A 21,602-nucleotide genomic window follows, 5' to 3' on the forward strand; every position below is an offset into this window, starting at 1 on the left:
CTCTTGTCCAGCTGCAGCGGACATATGGTTTGGAACATCGCATCGCCGTAAAATCACAGTATGGACTTGCAATGCATAGAGAATCGTAATACATATCGTGTCGGCACAAGTATTGTGAGGTCCCTGGCAATCCCAACCCCACTGTGGTATCCGGTACAGTGCCTTTAGGAAGTATTCATTACCCTTGACCTATTACACTTTTTTTGTGTTACAGATGGAATTCAAAATTGAATAAATCATTTGTATCAGGTCTTGCCATAGATTTTCAAGTAGATTTAAGTCAACTAACTCAGCCACTCGCTGTCGTGTAAGCAACTCCAATGTAGATTTGGTCTTGTTTTAGGTTATTGTCCTGCATAAAGGTGAATTCATCGCCCAGTGTCTGTTAGAAAGCTGACACAACCAGGTTTTCCTCTAGGATTTTTGCCTTGTGCTTAGCTCCATTCAGTTTATTTAATTTTTTATCATGTAAAACTCACCAGTCCATAATGGTTACAAGCATACCCATAACATGATGCACCCACCACTATGCTTGAAAATATGTGTAGTGGTACTCTGTATTGTATTTGCTGCAAACATATCTTTTTGTCCTGAATGTTAATTGCTTTGCCACATTTTTTGCAGTCTTACTTTAGTGCCTTGTTGCAAACAGGATGCATGTTTTTGAATATTTTTATTCTGTACAGGCTTCCTTCATTTCACTCTATCAATTAGGTTAGTATTGTGAAGTAACTACGTTGTTGATCTATCCTCAGTTTTATCCCATCACAGCCATTAAACTCTGTTTTTAAAGTCACCATTGGCTTCATGGTGAAATCCTTGAACGGTTTCCTTCCTCTCCGGCAACTGAGTTTGGAAGGACATCTGAATCTTTGTAGTGACTGGGTGTATTGATATACCATCCAAAGTGTAATTAATAACTTCACCCTGCTCAAAGGGATATTCGATGTCTCTTTTTTTTTTACCCATTTACCAATGGGTGCCCTTTGCGAGGCATTGGAAAACCTCCCTGGTCTTTGTTGTTGAAGCTGTGTTCAAATTGCCCTGCTTGACTGTGGGACCTTACAATTAGCTGTATGTGTGGGATACAGAGATGAGGTAGTAATTCAAAAATCCTGTTGAACACGTATTGCACACATAATAAGTTCCGTGAACTCACTGTGACTTGTTAAGCAAATGTTTACTCCTGAACTTATTTAGGCTTGACATAACAAAGGGGTTGAAAACTTATTGACTCAAGACATTTCAGCTTTTCATTTTTAATTCATTTGTAAAACGAAAAACAATAATTCTATTTCGATATTATGGGGGGGGGGGGGTGTAGGCCAGTGACAAAAATAATATATTTAATCCATTTTAAATTCAGTATGTAACACAACATAACGTGGAAAAAGTCCAGGTGTGAACTTTCTGAAGGCACTGTAAGTCTGTGGTTGAAGTATTTAACTGCTATCTGGTGATCTGGCAGAGGAAAAATCAACACTAGCTCTAACAATAGCTGAGGCGTTAAAGATAGATTTTCTTATCTACAGGAGTTCTATTGTTACTGTGCTAACAGTAGGCTGGAAGCTCGCCAATAAACAAACCTCACTTTCCCATTCAAAGGGTTATCACTGAGGTGTGTGTGTGTGTGTGTGCTAGCCATGATGGTACAGGTTGCCCTCTGAGCTTCCTAGGAACCGTGGGACCGTGAATAAGATGTACTGTGATAGTGGAGGTTTTTTTTCATGCTGTTTTTCAACACACATCCTTTTACCTCACTGTAATCAGCATCACATCTCTCCAATAGACATGGATGACAAATGTTTTAATTTGTTTTTTTAGAAACATTGTTTTTGTTATTTTAAAGTATTTCAAATGAAAGTACTTCAGTCTTTTTTTTTTTTTTCTCTCTCTCTCAGGAAGCAGACTGCGGCCAATACCCACTTGGCAGGCTTCTCCTTGGTCTTGAGGTTGAAGGTCCAGGTGGTGGGGCCCCTCATACAGGTCTTGTTGATGGGACACTCCTCGTACACGTTCTTGGTCTCCTGATGGTCCACCGGTACCGCCTTGATGAAGATCGGCATGTTGGGGGTCAGCTCCTTCAGACGAGCGTCCGCTATCATCCCCATCTGGGTGTCCCAGCACTCCCCTGCACACACACTACCCCACACACACACTGTATAAAGGGTTGAACTCTAAACATAGAAATATCTGTCATCGCTCCATCCCCTGTGACTGACCCTTCATCGCCACATTGTGTGTATCTACAAACGGATCCCTTAGTTTACCAATGCCTGAGATATAGTACTGAGTTTTTACTGCTGTGTGTTTTCATTGAACTATAAACATTCTGTACATATAGACCAACAGGAGGAACTGTAGTACAGGATGTTTTGTACATTCAATAAACTCTCATTAGTTCTGTATTGACAGAGTGGAATCTGGTACATGAGTCTGTGACTGTAAATAGCCAGGTGTGTATTGAAATTGAATATACAAGTGTGTGTGGAGTGTTGCGATCCCTGGAGGAGCCTTAAAGTGAAAATCTACTTAAATATATTTTTCTTCATGATGTGGCTGGTGACACTTTGCTTCTTGAAAACTTGACTGCTGACATGCAAAACATTTTGGGACCATATCAACAGTGGACTAATGAAAAAATACCTGAAGATAGTTTTTGAGTGGATTTTCCCTTTAAGGACAATTGAGAGATGAACTGAAGTATTAGTGTTTACTACTCTATCTAGCTCATACAGTGAGTCACCCCATAAACTGAACTGGACCGTGTGTGGGTGTATGAATATCTTTGTAACCTAAAAGCGAATGTGTTTTGAGCAGTGGCGGCCCCTCGGAAAAAGGGGAGGACCATTCTCAGTGAATTTCATAAAAATGGTAAAACATTGCATTTTTTTCTCTTTTTAGGTTACTATACTAAATATATTCATGTCACCAAATAATTGATTAAAACACACTGTTTTGCAATGGTCTACAGTAGCCTCAACAGCACTCTGTAGGGTAGCTCCATGGTGTAGCCAGAGGACAGCTAGCTTCCGTCCGTTGGTACATTGACTTCAATACAAAACCTAAGAGGCTCTTGGTTCTCACCCCCTTCCATAGATTTACCCAGTAATTATGACAACTACCATGTTGGAGGACGTCCTCTATCAGAGCTCTTGCAGCATGAACTGACATGTTGTCCACCCAGTCAAAGGATCAGAGAATGAATCTAGTACTGAAAGCATAAGCTACAGCTAGCTAGCAGTGCATAAAATGTGAGTAGTTGACTCAGAGAGAAAGACCATAGTTGAACAGTTACAACAAATTCATTTCAAAATTAGAGAAGCAAGAGTGCGTAAAATTTTTTTTTATTTCACTTACTTAGCTAGCTAATGCAGCTGGCTTAAACAGAAAGGGGATACCTAGTCAGTTGTACAACTGAATGCCTTCAACTGAAATGTGTAATGCATTTAACCCAACCCCTCTGAATCCTAGAGGTGCGGGGGACTGCCTTAATCGACATCCAGAGGGATGCTATGTTAGCTAGCTAGCTACGACTATCCAACACAATACTGGAACTCTTCCAAGGCAAGGTAAGCTTTTGGTTTTATTAATGTATTGCCACTGGGGCACGCTGGTGTAACTGCTTACTGACTATACACTAACATTACTGCATGATTGTAGCGGGTTTATTAACAGATTAGTTCTATTAGCTATGTTGACTAGGACGTTACTTTAGCCCACATATGTCAGAGTCAAGGCCCGCGGGCCACATCCGGCCCGCGAGAAGGTTTTTTACGGCCCCTGGGATGATCTTGATTTATTATTAGAACCGGCCCGCAGACCGCAGCAAGCCGGCAGCCCGCAGATCTTTTACACGCACCAATACTACATTTCCCACAATGCAACGGTGACGCACCGAGCAGTAGGCTGCTTCATTTCAATATTTATTGGCACAGCAGTCGTCAGCATCACAGTAAAATTAACTTTCAGATACCCATCAAAAATGGCAAAACGGAAGGTGGACACTGAGAACCGGGGGTTTCAAACAAGGTGGGAGTCGGAGTATATGTTCACGGAGGTAGCTGGAAAACCTGTGTGTCTTCTGTGTGGAGAAAGTGTGGCGGTACTGAAAGAGTATAATCTGAGACGACATTATGAAACGAAACACGCGGACAAAAACAAGAATATGGACATGGAACAAAGGCTACAAAAGGCAGAGGAATCTCGACAGGCTCTGTTCAAAAAAGCCAAATCACAAGGCCAGGCTGCTGTCAAGGCCAGTTTTATTTTGGCAGAAGAGATCGCTAAATCAGCCCGGCCATTTACGGAGGGGGATTTCATCAAAAACTGCATGATTAAAGTTTGTGACGAAGTTTGCCCAGAAAAAAGGCAACTCTTTTTAAATGTGAGTCTGAGCAGAAACACCATTGCCGAGAGAGTAGACCAGTTGTCCATCAATCTAAAAGAGCAGCTTGTGAAAAAGGGAAAAGATTTCATTGCATATTCCTTGGCTGTGGATGAGAGCACCGACATTTCTGACATTGCCCAGTTGTCAATTTTAATCCACGGAGTGGACTCCAGCCTAAGCGTGACAGAGGAGTTTTTGGCTTTACGTCCTATGCATGGCACAACTACGGGGCATGATTTGTATGAAGAGGTGTCAAGATGTGTAAATGAGATGGAGCTGCCTTGGGAAAAACTCGTGGGTTTGACAACCGACGGAGCACCTGCGATGTGTGGACACAGGAGCGGACTGGTGGCGAAGATACGGGAAAAGATGCAAGAGGAAAACGCGACAGGTGAGCTGACAGCTTATCATTGTATCATACACCAGGAAGCGTTGTGCGGTAAAGCCTTGAAAATGGAGCATGTAATGAGCATCATCACGCGCACAGTTAACTTTATCAGAGCCAAAGGTTTGAATCACCGCCAGTTCAAGGCATTTCTGACGGAGTTAGAAACGGAGCATGGTGATTTGCCTTATCACACAGAGGTGCGATGGCTAAGCCAGGGAAAGGTGCTTCAAAGATGTTTCGAGCTTCGTGAGGAGATTTGTCTGTTCTTGGACAGCAAAGGGAAAGACACAACACAACTCCGAGACGAAATGTTTCTGTGTGAAATGGCTTTTCTGTGTGACATTACGAGTCATCTGAATGCAATGAACTTGCAGCTGCAGGGTCGGGATCATGTCATCTCTGATATGTACAGTACAGTGAAGGCATTTAAAACCAAACTGACTCTGTGGGAGACGCAGATGCGGAAAGAAAATTTGAGCCACTTTCCCAGCTGCCAGACCATGAAAGAGAAGCTCTCTACCAGTGCGTTCCCGAGCGCACAGTTGGCTGATAAAATAGGTATGCTTGCCGCTGACTTTCGACGCCGATTTGCTGACTTTGAAGCACAAAAAAGCAGGTTGGAACTGCTCGGTAACCCATTTGCTGTTGACGTGGAAAGCTCACCACCAAACCTCCAAATGGAGTTGATTGACCTCCAATGCAATGATGCACTGAGGGCAAAATATGCGGCAGTGGGTGCTGCGGAGTTCGCCCGTTTCCTCCCCGACACAATGCCCCAGCTGCGCATCCAGGCTGCTCAAACGTTGTCTATGTTTGGCAGCACATACCTGTGTGAACAACTGTTTTCTTTGATGAACCTGAACAAAACATCACACAGAAGTCGACTTACTGCTGAACACCTCCACTCAATTCTGAGGATTTCCTCAGCTCAGAGCCTTACCCCGAACATTGATGAACTTGTGGAAAAGATGGGACACCACCAAGTATCACCCTCAACCTCAAACAAGTGAACATTACTGTGCAATCACATATTTAGAGTTTTTACTCAGTTCAAGTTTAAAAGTTAAAGTTTAATATTTGTTTTCACTGCATGTTACTTCTCCTTAAACAAAGTGTTGTTTTTGATTAATAGATTTTTGCACTTTATTTTATTGTATTTCAATCCAATTATATTTTAAAAATATTTCAGTTGAGTGGATGATAGAAAATTGCTATTATTGTTTTTTTCTTTGAAGTAAATTTAGCCCACTTTTGCTAAAATAGAAAATATAGGCTACTGATGGTGCCTTGAATACCGGTTTCTTTCATTTAATGTTCATGTTATGGGGATTTTTATATAAAGGAAATTTGTCTTTTGTGTCTGTTGAAAATTAAAGATTACTGACAGAGCCATAAGAAAATATTGCTTTATTTATCTGATCATATTGGAATATATTTGTTAGGTTTTCAGTAGGTTCAATTAGGTTCACTAGACTATATGCGTCATTTAAAAAATTTTCAATGAACATTCGAACAGTCCGGCCCTCGGCTTGTAGCTAAATTTTTTATTTGGCCCTCCGTCCATTTGACTTTGACACCCCTGCTTTAGCCAATATGGGGACAATTATGTAGGCTGTGTGTAGCGGTTATGACATGGTTTGGCTTGGAAAGGTTTTTTCGCCTGGTCACATACAGCTGATGTGTTAATTGAAGTCAACAAACAAAGGGAACAGGTGAGGGGAGGAGAGCGCATAGGGGCAGGAAGGAATAAAACGTGGCTACTATGAAAGTTAATGGTTTATTTGTGATCAAGGGTGTATTCATTCAGCCGATTCTGTTGAAAAACATTTCTTAAACAGAAAATACCTGTTTTGTCCAATAGAAACGCTCATTTGTTTCTGTTGGACTATTGATTACACCCCAGATAAGATACAGTTGAAGTCGGAAGTTTACATACACCCTAGCCAAATAGATAGTATTATATAGTTTTTCACAATTCCTGACATTTAATCAGAGTAAAAATTCCCTATCTTAGGTCAGTTAGGATCACCACTTTATTTTAAGAATGTGAAATGTCAGAATAATAGCAGAGAGAGGGATTTATTTCAGCTTTTATTTCTTTCATCACATTCCCAGTGGGCCAGAAGTTTACATGCACTCAATTAGTATTTGGTAGCATTGCCTTTAAATTGTTTAACTTAGGTCAAATGTTTCGGGTAGCCTTCCACAAGCTTCCCACAATAAGTTGGGTGAATTTTGGCCCATTCCTCCTGACAGAGCTGGTGTAACTGAGTCAGGTTTGTAGGGCTCCTTGCTCGCACAAACTTTTTCAGTTCTGCCCACAAATGTTCTATAGGATTGAGGTCTGGGCTTTGTGATGGCCACTCCAATACCTTGACTTTGTTGTCCTTAAGCCCTTTTGACACAACTTTGGAAGTATGCTTGGGGTCATTGTCCATTTGGAAGACCCATTTGCGACCAAGCTTTAACTTCCTGACCGATGTCTTGAGATGTTTCTTCAATATATCCACATCATTTTCTTTCCTCGTGATACTATATATTTTGTGAAGTGCACCAGTCCCTCCTGCAGCAAAGCACCCCCACAACATGATGCTGCCACCCCTGTGCTTCACGGTTGGGGTGGTGTTCTTCGGCTTGCAAGCCGCCCCCTTTTTCCTCCAAACATAACGGTGGTCATTATAGCCAAACAGTTCTATTTTTGTTTCATCAGACCAGAGGACATTTCTCCAAAAAGTACGATCTTTGTCCCCATGTGCAGTTGCAAACCGTAGTCTGGCTTTTTATGGCTGTTTTGGAGCAGTGTCTTCTTTCTTGCTGAGCAGCCTTTCAGGTTATGTCGATATAGGACTTGTTTTACTGTGGATATAGATACTTTTGTACCTGTTTCCTCCAGCATCTTCACAGGGGCCTTTTCTGTTGTTCTGGGATTGATTTGCACTTTTTGCATCAAAGTGCGTTCATCTCTAGGAGACAGAACTTGTCTCCTTCCTGAGCGGTATGACAGCTGCGTGGTCCCATGGTGTTTATACTTGCGTACTATTGTTTGTACAGATGAACGTGGCACCTTCAGGCGTTTGGAAATTGCTCCCAAGGACAAACCAGACTTGTGGAGGTCTACAATTTTGTGCCTGAGGTCTTGGCTGATTTCTTTTGATTTGCCCATGATGTCAAGCAAAGAGGCACTGAGTTTGAAGGTAGGCCTTGAAATACATCCACAGGTACACCTCCAATTGACTCAAATGATGGCAATTAGCCTATCACAGGTTTCTAAAGCCATGACATAACTTTCTGTAATTTTCCAAGCTGTTTAAAGGCACAGTCAACTTAGTGTATGTAAACTTCTGACCCACTGGAATTGTGATACAGTGAATTATAAATTAAATAATCTGTAAACAATTGTTGGAAAAATTACTTGTGTCATGCACAAAGTAGATGTCCTAACCGACTTGCCAAAACTATAGTTTGTTAACAAAAAATTTGTGGAGTGGTTGCAAAACAGGTTTTAGTGACTCCAACCTAAGTGTATGTAAACTTCCGACTTCAACTGTAGATGCAGGCAAGAGTGCAAGGCGGTATTGAATGTGTCACTGTCATCTCAACATTTTCTCTCATCTTGTATGCACCTACATTGTAAACTTTCATTCATAGGCTAGGTTGTAGCAACCCTCATGATGGGTATAGGGAAACCAACCTATCGATGTTACATTGAACTGGGTGAATGGAATATGAATGTCAGTCATCCAACATGCAGTAAAATAAATAAGGCCATGCTCATTAAAAACAAGAAGTCTCCCTCATAAACGTCACTGACGACCGCCATGGATTTTGAGAGTTCTTAAAATGGTATTAAAGGTTTGACTGAACCCGATAAGTGTGTTAATGACATATATTAATCTCCAGAAGATGTTTCACGATGCTAATGGCTATGATGGAACACATCCTCTCTCATTATGGCACTAGTGGTGATGACTTGACAGATACACTGTATGCACTGTACTAGGCAGTGGGGGTCAGAGGGAGGCTTAGAGGGATACCTGATGTGTGTTCCTTTTTCTGTGACCAACCTTTTTATTATTTCCTTTCTTTGAGGGGTGCAAACATCAGACAGGCAATAATCTTCCACCAGCAACCAGAGAAAAACACGCCTCATACCACCCCTTCCCTGTGGGCCTGAATGCAAATGTAAAAAATATGAAAATAGGTGTGTGTGTATATATATATATATATATATATATATATACAGACAGACACACAGACTGTACCAGTCAAAAGTTTGGACACACCTACTCATTCAAGGGTTTTTCTTTATTTTTACAATTTTCTATATTGTAGAATAATAGTGAAGACATAAACTATGAAATAACACATGGAATCATGATCATCACCTCTCAACCAAAAAAGTGTTAACTTCTACTTCATCACAATCCCGGATCCGGGAGCACCCCCATCAGTAAAAAAGCTGACTAGCATAGCCTAGCATAGCGTCACAAGTAAATACTAGCATCTAAATATCATTAAATCACAAGTCCAAGACACCAGATGAAAGATACACATCTTGTGAATCCAGCCATCATTTCTGATTTTTAAAATGTTTTACAGGGAAGACACAATATGTATTGCTATTAGCTAACCACGATAGCAAAAGACACAACTTTTTTTTCCACCATTTTTTTCCTGCATAGGTAGCTATCACAATTTCGACCAAATAAAGATATAAATAGTCACTAACCAAGAAACAACTTCATCAGATGACAGTCTGATAACATATTTATTGTATTGCATATGTTTTTTTAGAAAAATGTGCATATTTCAGGTATAAATCATAGTTTTACATTGCAGCCACCATCACAACTCTCACCAAAGCAACTAGAATAACTACAGAGACCAACGTGAATTACCTAAATACTCATCATAAAACATTTATGAAAAATACACAGCGTACAGCAAATGAAAGACAAAGATCTTGTGAATCCAGCCAATATTTCAGATTTTTTAAGTGTTTTACAGCAAAAACACAATATAGCATTATATTAGCTTACTACAATAGCCAACCACACAACAGCATTGATTCAAGCCAACAATAGCGATAACGAATAAACCAGCAAAAGATATGAATTTTTTCACTAACCTTCTCAAACTTCTTCAGATGACAGTCCTATAACATCATATTACACAATACTTGTAGAGTTTGTTCGAAAATGTGCATATTTAGCGGCACAAATCGTGGTTATACAATGAGAATAGTAGCCAAGCTGCCAACAAAATGTCCGGAGAAATCTTGGGAGAGGCACCTAATCTAATCAGTAACTAATCATAAACTTGACTAAAAAATACAGGTTGGACAGCAAATGAAAGATACATTAGTTCTTAATGCAACCGCTGTGTTAGATTTTTTAAATTAACGTTACTACGACATACAGCGTGCGTTAAAGCGAGGCCGCACCGAAATTAATGGCGGAATAGTAGTTTCACATTTTTCAACAGAACAACGAATTAACATCATAAATACTTCTTACTTTTTGATGTGCTTCCATCAGAATCTTGGGCAAGTTGTCCTTTGTCCAGAAGAATCGTTGCTCCGGTTGTAGATTGTCGCCTTCAACTTTGGAATTAGCAGTAAACATTAGCCATGTGGCCCAGACGTGCCCAACTCACTATAACGCAGCACAAAGAAATATCCGAAAATCGCAATATACTGATATAAACTGATATAACTCGGTTTAAAATAACAACATTATGATGTCTTTAACACCTATATCGAATAAAATCAGAGCCGGATATATCTAAGGGCTATAACGGGAGCTTTCCAGAACGCCATCCTGAGGTCTGTCTTGCGTCATGGCGAATGTTGAAAAGACTGCACCCCACGTTCCAAGACCCTTTATATGGCCTCAGATCTGCCTAGCAACTCCATTCAAATTCTCACTATTTGCTGACATCTAGGGGAAGGCGTATGCAGTGCATCTCGACCAATAGAAGACATGCAAATGAATAAACTGACCCCAGAACAGCCTGCCTGATTTCAGATTTCTCACTTCCTCATAGGAAGTTTGCTCCAACTTGAGTTCTGTTTTACTCACAGATATAATTCAAACGGTTTTAGAAACTAGAGAGTGTTTTCTATCCAATTAGTAATAATAATATGCATATTGTACGAGCAAGAATTGAGTACGAGGCAGTTTAATTTGGGAACGAAATTTTTACAAAGTGAAAACAGCACCCCCTATTGAGAAAAGGTTTTAAACAAATAAAAATATATTTGAGATTCTTCAAAGTAGCCACCCTTTGCCTTGATGACAGCTTTGCACGCTCTTGGCATTCTCTCATCCAGCTTCATGAGGTAGTCACCTGGAATGCTTTTCAATTAACAGGTGTGCCTTGTTCATTTGTGGAATTTCTTTCCTTCTTAATTTGTTTGAGACAATCAGTTGTGTTGTGACAAGGTAGGGGTGGTATACAGAAGATATCCCTATTTGGTAAAAGAGCAAGTTCCTATTATGGAAAGAACAGCTCAAATGTGACTGACCGTCTTGATTTGGTCATTGGTCTAAAAAGTTAACCAAGATGGCGTAGCACTGCAGACGTGGTTTGTCGTCCTCTCGTTTACTTTTTGTATTTTTCGTCTTTTTTTAAATATATTTCAATTTATTTTCAATCTCTTTTCCATTTTTAAATTAAATATACCTTCCTGTAACCCGCCTCACCCAATGTTACATGGATCCGCTATGTTTTTAGACCTTATAGCCAGAACCTCCATCAGAAGCTTGCCATCAGAAGCTAACCAGCTAATTAGCTACTAGCTATTTAGTCATTGTTAGCCACTGCTAGCGGCCTTTACCTTCTGCACAGACACCAGATGTTTTTTTAGCCTGGATAATACTTGCCAGCCTGCCTGTATCGGACTGTTTTCTCCACTACAACGCCGGTTTCCCTGGACCATTACTCCTGATCATCACAGCTAGCTAGCTGCCACTGAGTGACCCAGCCCCAAAGCTGAGCCAGGCCCACCTCCCGGCCTACTCTGTGATCACTCGGCTACTCAGCCGATGCCTCCCGGACTCTACCCCCAACACACCTAGAATCCACTACTCCACCAGATCCTTGCCGTAAGCTCTGGACCCTTGCATCGGATCATCGCTGCTACCGAGTGGCTATAGTGGCTAACCCCCCTGCCCCGAAGCTAGCACCAGTTAGCCGCGAGCCAGGCGCATCTCCCGGCTAGCAAACAAAATTACTACAACTACAATACCTCTTTCACCATCTGGCCCGGACTCTATGTCGACACGGCGCCTCGCCGTACCACCACGACTGGTCCGCCGACCTAACTCCATCCGCTGTGCCTTCAACGTAGGAGCAGACGCTTCTACTTACCCCGGCCTGCTAACTTTAAACGCTGTGTCTCCCACGTGCTAGCGTAGTAACGACTACCCTGTGGCTTCCCTGTTCCATCTATTGCTGTTCACTGGACCCTATGATCACTTGGCTACATAGCTGATGCCTGCTGGACTGTTCATTGATCACGGCACTCCATTTTTTTTTATCTGCCTTGAACTCAGGCCCTGTGTGTAGTTAACCGACCCTCTCTGCCCATTCATCGCCATTTTACCTGTTGTTGTTGTTGTCTTAGCTGATTATGCTTGGCCCTCCTATGTTGAACATAATAAACGACTATCTATCCACCGGATGTGTACCAAACTCACTAAAAGTGGCAGTAATAAAGCCTCTCTTGAAAAAGCCAAACCTTGACCCAGAAAATATAAAAAACTATCGGCCTATATCGAATCTCCCATTCCTCTCAAAAATTTTGAAAAAGCTGTGCGCAGCAACTCACTGCCTTCCTGAAGACAAACAATGTATACAAAATGCTTCAGTCTGGTTTTAGACCCCATCATAGCACGGAGACTGCACTTGTGAAGGTGGTAAATGACCTTTTAATGGCATCAGACCGAGGCTCTGCATCTGTTCTCGTGCTCCTAGACCTTAGTGCTGCTTTTGATACCATCGATCACCACATTCTTTTGGAGAGATTGGAAACCCAGATTGGTCTACATGGACAAGTTCTGGCCTGGTTTAGATCTTATCTGTCGGAAAGATATCAATTTGTCTCTGTGAATGGTTTGTCCTCTGACAAATCAACTGTACATTTCGGTGTTCCTCAAGGTTCCGTTTTAGGACCACTATTGTTTTCACTACATATTTTACCTCTTGGGGATGTCATTCGAAAACATAACGTTAACTTTCACTGCTATGCGGATGACACACAGCTGTACATTTCCATGAAACATGGTGAAGCCCCAAAATTGCCCTTGCTGGAAGCCTGTGTTTCAGACATAAGGAAGTGGATGGCTGCAAACTTTCTACTTTTAAACTCGGACAAAACAGAGATGCTTGTTCTTGGTCCCAAGAAACAAAGAGATCTTCTGTTGAATCTGACAATTAATCTTGATGGTTGTACAGTCGTCTCAAATAAAACTGAAGAACCTCGGCGTTACTCTGGACCCTGATCTCTCTTTTGACAAACATATCAAGACAGCTTTTTTCCATTTACGTAACATTGCAAAAATCAGACATTTTCTGTCCAAAAATGATGCAGAAAAATTAACTTCTTCTGGCTGCAAGCCCGAGGCCGGCCACAATATGACAACAGCCACTTCAAGTGCAGGGCGCGAAATTCAAAATATATTTTTTAGAAATATTTAACTTTCACACATTAACAAGTCCAATACAGCAAATGAAAGGTAAACATCTTGTGAATCCAGCCAACATGTCCGATTTTTAAAATGTTTTACAGCGAAAACAGCACGTATATTTATGTTAGCTCACCACCAAATACAAAAAAGGACAGACATTTTTCACAGCACAGGTAGCATGCACAAAGCCAACCTAACTAACCAAGAACCAACCAAACTAACCAACAAACAACTTCATCAGATGACAGTCTTATAACATGTTATTCAATAAATCTATGTTTTGTTCGAAAAATGTGCATATTTCAGGTATAAATCATAGTTTACATTGCAGCTACAATCAGAAATTGCACCGAAAGCAGACAGAATAATTACAGACACCAACGTCAAATACCTAAATACTCATCATAAAACATTTCTGAAAAATACATAGTGTACAGCAAATGAAAGACAGGCATCTTGTGATTCCAGCCAATATTTCCGATTTCTTAAGTGTTTTACACCGAAAACACAATATTGCGTTATATTAGCTTACCACAATAGCCAGAAACACAAGCCATTCCCCAGTAGCAAAAGTTAGCGATCGTAACAAACCAGCAAAAGATATATAATTTTTGACTAACCTTGATAAGCTTCATCAGATGACAGTCCTATAACACCAGGTTATACATACACTTATGTTTTGTTCGAAAATGTGCATATTTAGAGCTGAAATCAGTGGTTATACATTGTGCTAACGTAGCATCTTTTTCCCACAACGTCCGGATATTTTTCTGACACTTTTTCTGACACACATATTCTGACCAAATAGCTATTCATAAACATAACTAAAAAATACATGTTGTATAGGAAATGATAGATACACTAGTTCTTAATGCAATCGCCGTGTTAGAATTCTAAAAATAACTTCATTACGACATCCAGCTTAGGTATAGCGAGAGAGTACCCAAAAGCTGGGCGCAAACGACTAGCACAACATGTTCGACAGATATATGAAATAGCATCATAAAATGGGTCCTACTTTTGCTGATCTTTCATCAGAATGTTGTACAAGGGGTCCTTTGTCGGGAACAATCGTTGTTTGGATTTAGAATGGCCTTTTTCCCTCTCGATTTAGCAAGCACACTTGCCAAGTGGCGCGAATCTCTCCATGTCAACAAACGGAAGAGAACGGAACACGGCAAAACTCCCGAAAAAATTTCAATAATCTGATTAAACTATATTGAAAAAACATACTTTACGATGATATTGTCACATGTATCAAATAAAATCAAAGCCGGAGATATTAGTCGTCCATAACGACAGCTTATCAGAAGGCAAATCCAGGTCCCTTGAAGCGCTCTCCAGAAAACAGGAAACTGGTGACACGTCATACAAAGAGCTATTATACGAGCCCAGATCAAGTTACACACTCAATTTCTTCTCTCACTCCTTGTTGACATCTAGTGGAAGACGTATGAAGTGCATCTAAACGAATAAATATCAAGGACTTTAATAGGCAGCCCCTAGAAGAGAGCATCGATTTCAGATTTTCCACTTCCTGTCAGGAAGTTTGCTGCAAAAGGAGTTCTGTTTTACTCACAGATATAATTCAAATGGTTTTAGAAACTAGAGTGTTTTCTATCCAATAGTAATAATAATATGCATATTGTACGAGCAAGAATTGAGTTTGAAATGGGCACCTTTTATCCGGCTACTCAATACTGCCCCTGCAGCCCAAACAGGTTAATCCATACTTTTGTTACTTCTAGGTTAGACTACTGCAATGCTCTACTTTCTGGCTACCTGGATAAAGCACTAAATAAACTTCAGTTAGTGCTAAATACGGCTGCTAGAATCCTGACTAGAACCAAAAAATGTATCATATTACTCTGGTGCTAGCCTCCCTACACTGGCTTCCTGTTAAGGCAAGGGCTGGTTTCAAGGTTTTACTGTTAACCTACAAAGCATTACATGGGCTTGCTCCTACCTATCTTTCCAATTTGGTCCTGCCGTACATACCTACACGTACGCTACGGTCACAAGACGCAGGCCTCCTAATTGTCCCTAGAATTTCTAAGCAAACAGCTGGAGGCAGTGCTTTCTCCTATAGAGCTCCATTTTATGGAATGGTCTGCCTACCCATGTGAGAGACGCAGACTCGGTCTCAACCTTTAAGTCTTTATTGAAGACTCATCTCTTCAGTAGGTCCTATGATTGAGTGATTGAGTCTGGCCCAGGAGTGTGAAGGTGAACGGAAAGGCACTGGAGCAACGAACCGCCCTTGCTGTCTCTGCCTGGCCGGTTCCCCTCTCTCCACTGGAATTCTCTGCCTCTAACCCTATTACAAGGGCTGAGTCACTGGCTTACTGGTGCTCTTCCATGCCGTCCCTAGGAGGGGTGCGTCACTTGAGTGGGTTGAGTCACTGACGTGGTCTTCCTGTCTGGGTTGGCGCCCCCCCTCCTTGGGTTGTGCCGTGGCGGAGATCTTTGTGGGCTATACTCGGCCTTGTCTCAGGATGGTAAGTTGGGGTGGTTGAAGATATCCCTCTAGTGGTGTGGGGGCTGTGCTTTGGCAAAGTGAGTTGGGTTATATCCTGCCTGTTTGGCCCTGTCTGGGGGTATCATCGGACAGTGTCTCCTGACTCCTCCTGTCTCAGCCTCCAGCATTTATGCTGCAGTAGTTTATGTGTCGGGGGGCTAGGGTCAGTCTGTTATATCTGGAGTATTTCTCCTCTTATCCGGTGTCCTGTGTGCATTTAAGTATGCTCTCTCTAATTCTCTGAATGAGGACCTGAGCCCTAGGACCATGCCTCAGGACTACCTGGCATGATGACTCCTTGTTGTCCTCATTCCACCTGGCCGTGCTGCTGCTCCAGTTTTAACTGTTCTGCCTGCGACTATGGAACCCTGATCTGTTCACTGTGATTACTATTATTTGAAATGGCCTTTGAACGTTTTATTACCTACTGGAGAGCTCTTCTTTCTCTACGCCCATTCAGCATCGTTCACACCCTTTAAAACTTTAACCCCACCCATCTCTTTAAGGGTTGATCCGGGTGTTCTGTCCTAACAACAAGAACAGTCAAGCACCCATGCTAACTGACTAATGTTGGCTAGCTTGTTTGCTACTTCCAGACACAAATGAGAGAACAGCTAACTGACCATTTTACTCACCCTAGCAGAGCTGGTTAGGCTGTTTTTATGTTATCCAGGGTGTTGGTGACTGTAACTGTGCTGCTGGCAACAATTTACGCTTTTTTTCCCAACGGGTGTTGAGCGTTAGTAAATTTGTCAGTTATTCTGCGCTCTGGCACAGAGTAGATATCAGAGTAGATAGCCAGAGCGAATTTACCAGCTACATCTATTAACAGTTGTTGCAGTGACATTCAATTGAAATGGTTTCTTGCATAGTGAAGTCTTTTGTTAAGACATGTAGCTAGCTAGCTAAGTAAACAATTAACCATAATCCCAACTCATGACGTTACTACCCTGCATGAATCTGCAGGTAGCTAACCACCCAGGCTCAATGTTAGCTAGCTAACATTAGCCTATAACTAGCAAAGCAAATTGCTCTGAGATATGAATAATAACATCATACACATAATGTTAGCTAGCGAGCCAGCCAGCTAACGTTAGCTAGCTAACAGTATACTTTAACTTGAAATGAAAATTACTTTGTCAAAATTTGAAATGTGTAATATCTGAAAATGTAGCTAGCTAGACTATCTTACATCATGGATGGATGCCTCTCCCTTTCACGGATTCCATGGTTGCCCTTAGTATGAAGATGTAATTCGGAGACACGTGTTTTCTCCATCTCCTTAGCTATCATAATCTAACTTCACTGGTTTCAAAACTCCAGAAAGTGGAGGACTGAGTTTTAAAGCTGCGATAGACAGGATTACCTACACATACTGACCAGCTCAAATAGACAGAAGCTGCTATATGGCAGATCAATCTGAACTCCTCTCTCGGCATGTCCAGCCCACTTATTATCTCAGCCAATCATGGCTAGCAGGAAAGTTGCTGACCTTTTTTGTGGCTAAACCAACTAATTACAGATGACATAAGTCTGTTATTAATGGGCTAGGTGGGACGCTAGCACCCCACCTCGACAACATCCGGTGAAAATGCAGAGCGCGAAATTCAAAATACAAAAATCATAACATTAAACATTCTTGAAAATACAAGTGTCAAAGCTTAACTTTTTGTTAATCCAGCCGCTTTGTCAGATTTCAAAAAGGCTTTACAGCGAAAGCATACCGTGCGATTATCTGAGGACAGCTCCCCGCATACACCAGCATTAAAAACATTTTTCAAACCAGCAGAGGCGTCACAAAAATCAGAAATGGTGATAAAATAAATCACTTACCTTTGAAGATCTTCCTCTGTTTGCAATCCCAAGGGTCCCAGCTACACAACAAATGGTTGTTTTGTTCGATAAAGTCCTTCTTTATATCCCAAAAAAGTCAGTTTAGTTGGCGTGTTTGATTCAGTAATCCACCCGTTCCACTCGTTCAACTTGCAGACAAAGGAATCCCAAAAGTTACCGGTAAACTTTGTCCAAACAACTCAAACAACGTTTCTAATCAATCCTCAGGTACCCTAATATGTAAATAAACGATACAATTTAAGACGGAATGTAGTATGTTCAATACCGGAGATAAATAATGAAGTGCGCGCCCTCATCCACGTGCGCCACAAGACTACAGTCCTAACGAGAGACACCTTGAAAAACTACAACTACTAGCTCATTTTTCAAAAAACAAGACTGAAACCCTTTCTAAAGACTGACATCTAGTGGAAGCCAGAGGAACTGCAATCTGGGAGGAATTCCTTTGAATATCCCATAGACAAGCATTGGAATGGCCTGTGACCTCAAAAAATATCAGTTCTGTTATACTCACAGACATTATTTTAACAGTTTTAGAAACTTCTGAGTGTTTCCTATTCAATGCTACCAATTATATTATAATTATATCATATCCTAGCTTCTGGGCCTGAGGAACAGGCAGTTTACTCTGGGCACTTCAGTCATCCGAACTTCAGAATACTGCCCCCTAGCCTTAAGAAGTTATTAAGGCGCATGAAAGTTCACATGTTCCAGAAGGCATTTCTGACAAAAAACGTTTACGTTCAAATGGCTCTCCTGTGAAGTAGTGACCCGGGACATACGCCTAGTTTCCTGAAACGAGTGACAAAAAAGCAAAGAGAAACGACAATCCATCATTACTTTAAGACATTAAGGTCAGTCAATTTGGAACATTTTGAGAACTTTGAAAGTTTCTTCAAGTGCAGTCGCATAAACGATCAAGCGCTTTGATGAAACTGGCTCTCATGAGGACCGCCACAGGAAAGGAAGATCCAGAGTTACCTCAGCTACAGAGGATAAGTTCATTAGAGTTATCAGCCTCAGGAATTGCAGCCAAAATAAATGCGTCAGAGTTCAAGTAACAGACACATCTCAACATCAACTGTCCAGAGGAGACTGCGTGAATCAGGCCTTCATGGTCGAATTGCTGCAAAGAAACTACTACTAAAGGACACCAATAATAAGAAGAGACTTGCTTGGGCCAAGAAACGCGAGCAATGGACATTAGACCGGTGGAAATCTGTCCTTTGGTCTGATGAGCCCAAATTTGAGATTTATGGTTCCAACTGCCGTGCCTTTGTGAGATGCAGAGTAGGTGAACGGATGATCTCCGCATGTGTGGTTCCCACCGCGAAGCATGGAGGATGAGGTGCGATGGTGTGGGGGTGCTTTAATGGTGACACTGTGATTTATTTACAATTCAAAACACGTAACTAGCATGGCTACCACAGCATTCTGCAGCGATACGCCATCCCATCTGGTTTGCGCATAGTCCCACTATCATTTGTTTTTCAACAGGACAATGACCCAACACCTCCAGGTTGTGTAAGGGCTGTTTGACCAAGGAGAGTGATGGAGTGCTGCATCAGATGACCTGGCGTCCACAGTCATCCGACCTCAACCCAATTGAGATGGTTTGGGATGAGTTGGACCGCAGAGTGAAGGAGAGATTGAGAGTGAAGGAAAAGCAGCCAACATGTGCTCAGCATTCCAGGTGAAGCTGGTTGAGAGAATGTCAAGAGTGTGCAAAGCTGTCATCAAGGCAAAGGGTGACTACTTTGAAGAATCTAAAATATATTTTGGTATTTTTAACACTTTTTTAGTTACTGCATGATTCCATGTGTTATTTCATAGTTATGATGTCTTCACTATTATTCGACAATGTAGAAAATAGTCAAATTCAGAACATCCCTTGAATGAGTAGGTTTGTCCAAACTTTTGACTAGTACTCTAATATACAGTGCATTCGGAAAGTTTTCAGACCCCTTGACTTTTCACATTTTGTTACTTTACAGCCTTATTCTAAAATTGATTAAAAAGTTTTTTTCCCCTCATCGATCTCCACATAGTACCCCATAATGACAAAGCGAAAACAGGTTTTTAGAAATGTTTGCAAATGTATTAAAAATAATAACAGAAATACCTTATTTACATAAGTATTCAGACCCTTTGCTATGAGACTCAAAATTGAGCATCCTGTTTTCATTGATCATCCTTGAGATATTTCTACGAATTGATTGGAGTCCACCTGTGGTAAATTCAATTGATTGGACATGATTTGGAAAAGCACACACCTGTCTATATAAGGTCCCACAGCTGACAGTGCATGTCAGAGCAAAAACCAAGCCATGAGGTCGATGGAAGTGTCCGTAGAGCTCCGAGACAGGATTGTGTCGAGGCACAGATCTGGAAAAGGGTACCAAAAAATGTCTTCAGCATTGAAGGTCCCCAAGAACAAAGTGGCCTTCATCATTCTTAAATTAAGTTTGGAACCACCAAGATTCTTCCTAGAACTGGCCACCCGGCCAAACTGACCAATCGGGGGAGAAGGGCCTTGGTCAGGGAGGTGACCAAGAGCCCGATGGTCACTCTGACAGAGCTCCAGAGTTCCTCTGTGGAGATGGGGGAAGCTTCCCAAAGGACAACCATCTCTGCAGCACTCCAAATATCTGACCTTTTATGTAGAGTGGCCAGACGGAAGCCACTCTTCAATAAAAGGCATATGACAGCCTGCTTGGAGTTTGTCAAAAGGCACCTAAAGGACTCTCAGACCATGAGAAACAAGATTCTCTGGTCTGATGAAACCAAGATTGATCTCTTTGGCCTGAATGCCAAGCGTAATGTCTGGAGGAAACCTGGTACCATCCCTACAGTGAAGCATGGTGGTGGCAGCATCATGCTGTGGGATGTTTTTTAACGGCAGGGACTGGGAGACTAGTCAGGATCGAGGGAAAGATTAACGGAGCAAAGTACAGAGAAATCGATGAAAACCTGCTCCAGATTTCTCTGTACTTTGCTCTGTTCATCTTTCTCTCAATCCTGACCGGTCTCCCAGTCCCTGCCACTGAAAAATCCCCACAGCATGATACTGCCACCACCATGCTTCACCGTAGGCATGATGCCAGGTTTCCTCCAGACATATGCACAAATGTCTAAAAATCTGTTTTTGCTTTGTCATTCTGGGGTACTGTGTGTAGATTGATGGGGGCGAAACTATTTAATTAATTTTAGAATAAGGCTGTAACATAACAAAATCTGGAGAAAGTCAAGGGATCTGAATACTTTTCCAAATTCACTGTATATCACAGTATATAAAAATATAAATGCAACATGCAACAATTTAAAAGATTTTACTGAGTTACAGTTCATATAAGAAAATCAGTCAATTGAAATACATTTGTTAGACCCTAATCTATGGATTTCAGATGACTGGGAATACAGATGCATCTGTTGGTCACAGATACCTTAAAAATGGTAAGGGGCGTGGATCAGACAACCAGTCAATTTCTGGTGTGACCACCATTTGCCTCATGCAGCGTGACACATCTCTTTCGCATAAAGTTGATCAGGCTGTTGATTGTGGAATGTTGTGCCACTCCTCTTCAATGGCTGTGCGGAATGTCTGGATATTGGCGGGAACTGGAACACGCTGACGTACACTTCGGTCCAAAGCATCCTAAACATGCTCAATGGGTGTCATGTCTGGTAAGTATGCAAGCCATGGAAGAACTGGGACATTTTCAGCTTCCAGAAATTGTGTATAGATCCTTGCGACATGGGGCG

General features: G+C 41.5%; 1 protein-coding gene across 4 annotated transcripts in view; it reads left to right on the forward strand.

Moving 5' to 3' along the window:
* The window catches only part of LOC120046671 (CDP-diacylglycerol--glycerol-3-phosphate 3-phosphatidyltransferase, mitochondrial-like), a 46,434-nt gene that overhangs the window by 16,977 nt on the left and 7,855 nt on the right, over positions 1-21,602 (forward strand). For 3 of the 4 annotated variants that reach the window (XM_038992072.1, XM_038992071.1, XM_038992069.1), the window contains exon 10: positions 1,902-2,419. The exons of the other annotated variant lie outside the window; for it this stretch is intronic. The gene's annotated coding sequence lies outside the window, so the exon portion shown is untranslated. Of the gene's footprint in view, positions 1-1,901; positions 2,420-21,602 lie in introns of those variants that run through there. 4 annotated transcript variants of the gene reach the window in all.

The sequence above is a fragment of the Salvelinus namaycush genome, chromosome 4, assembly GCF_016432855.1.
Source record: "Salvelinus namaycush isolate Seneca chromosome 4, SaNama_1.0, whole genome shotgun sequence".
Taxonomy (NCBI): domain Eukaryota; kingdom Metazoa; phylum Chordata; class Actinopteri; order Salmoniformes; family Salmonidae; genus Salvelinus; species Salvelinus namaycush.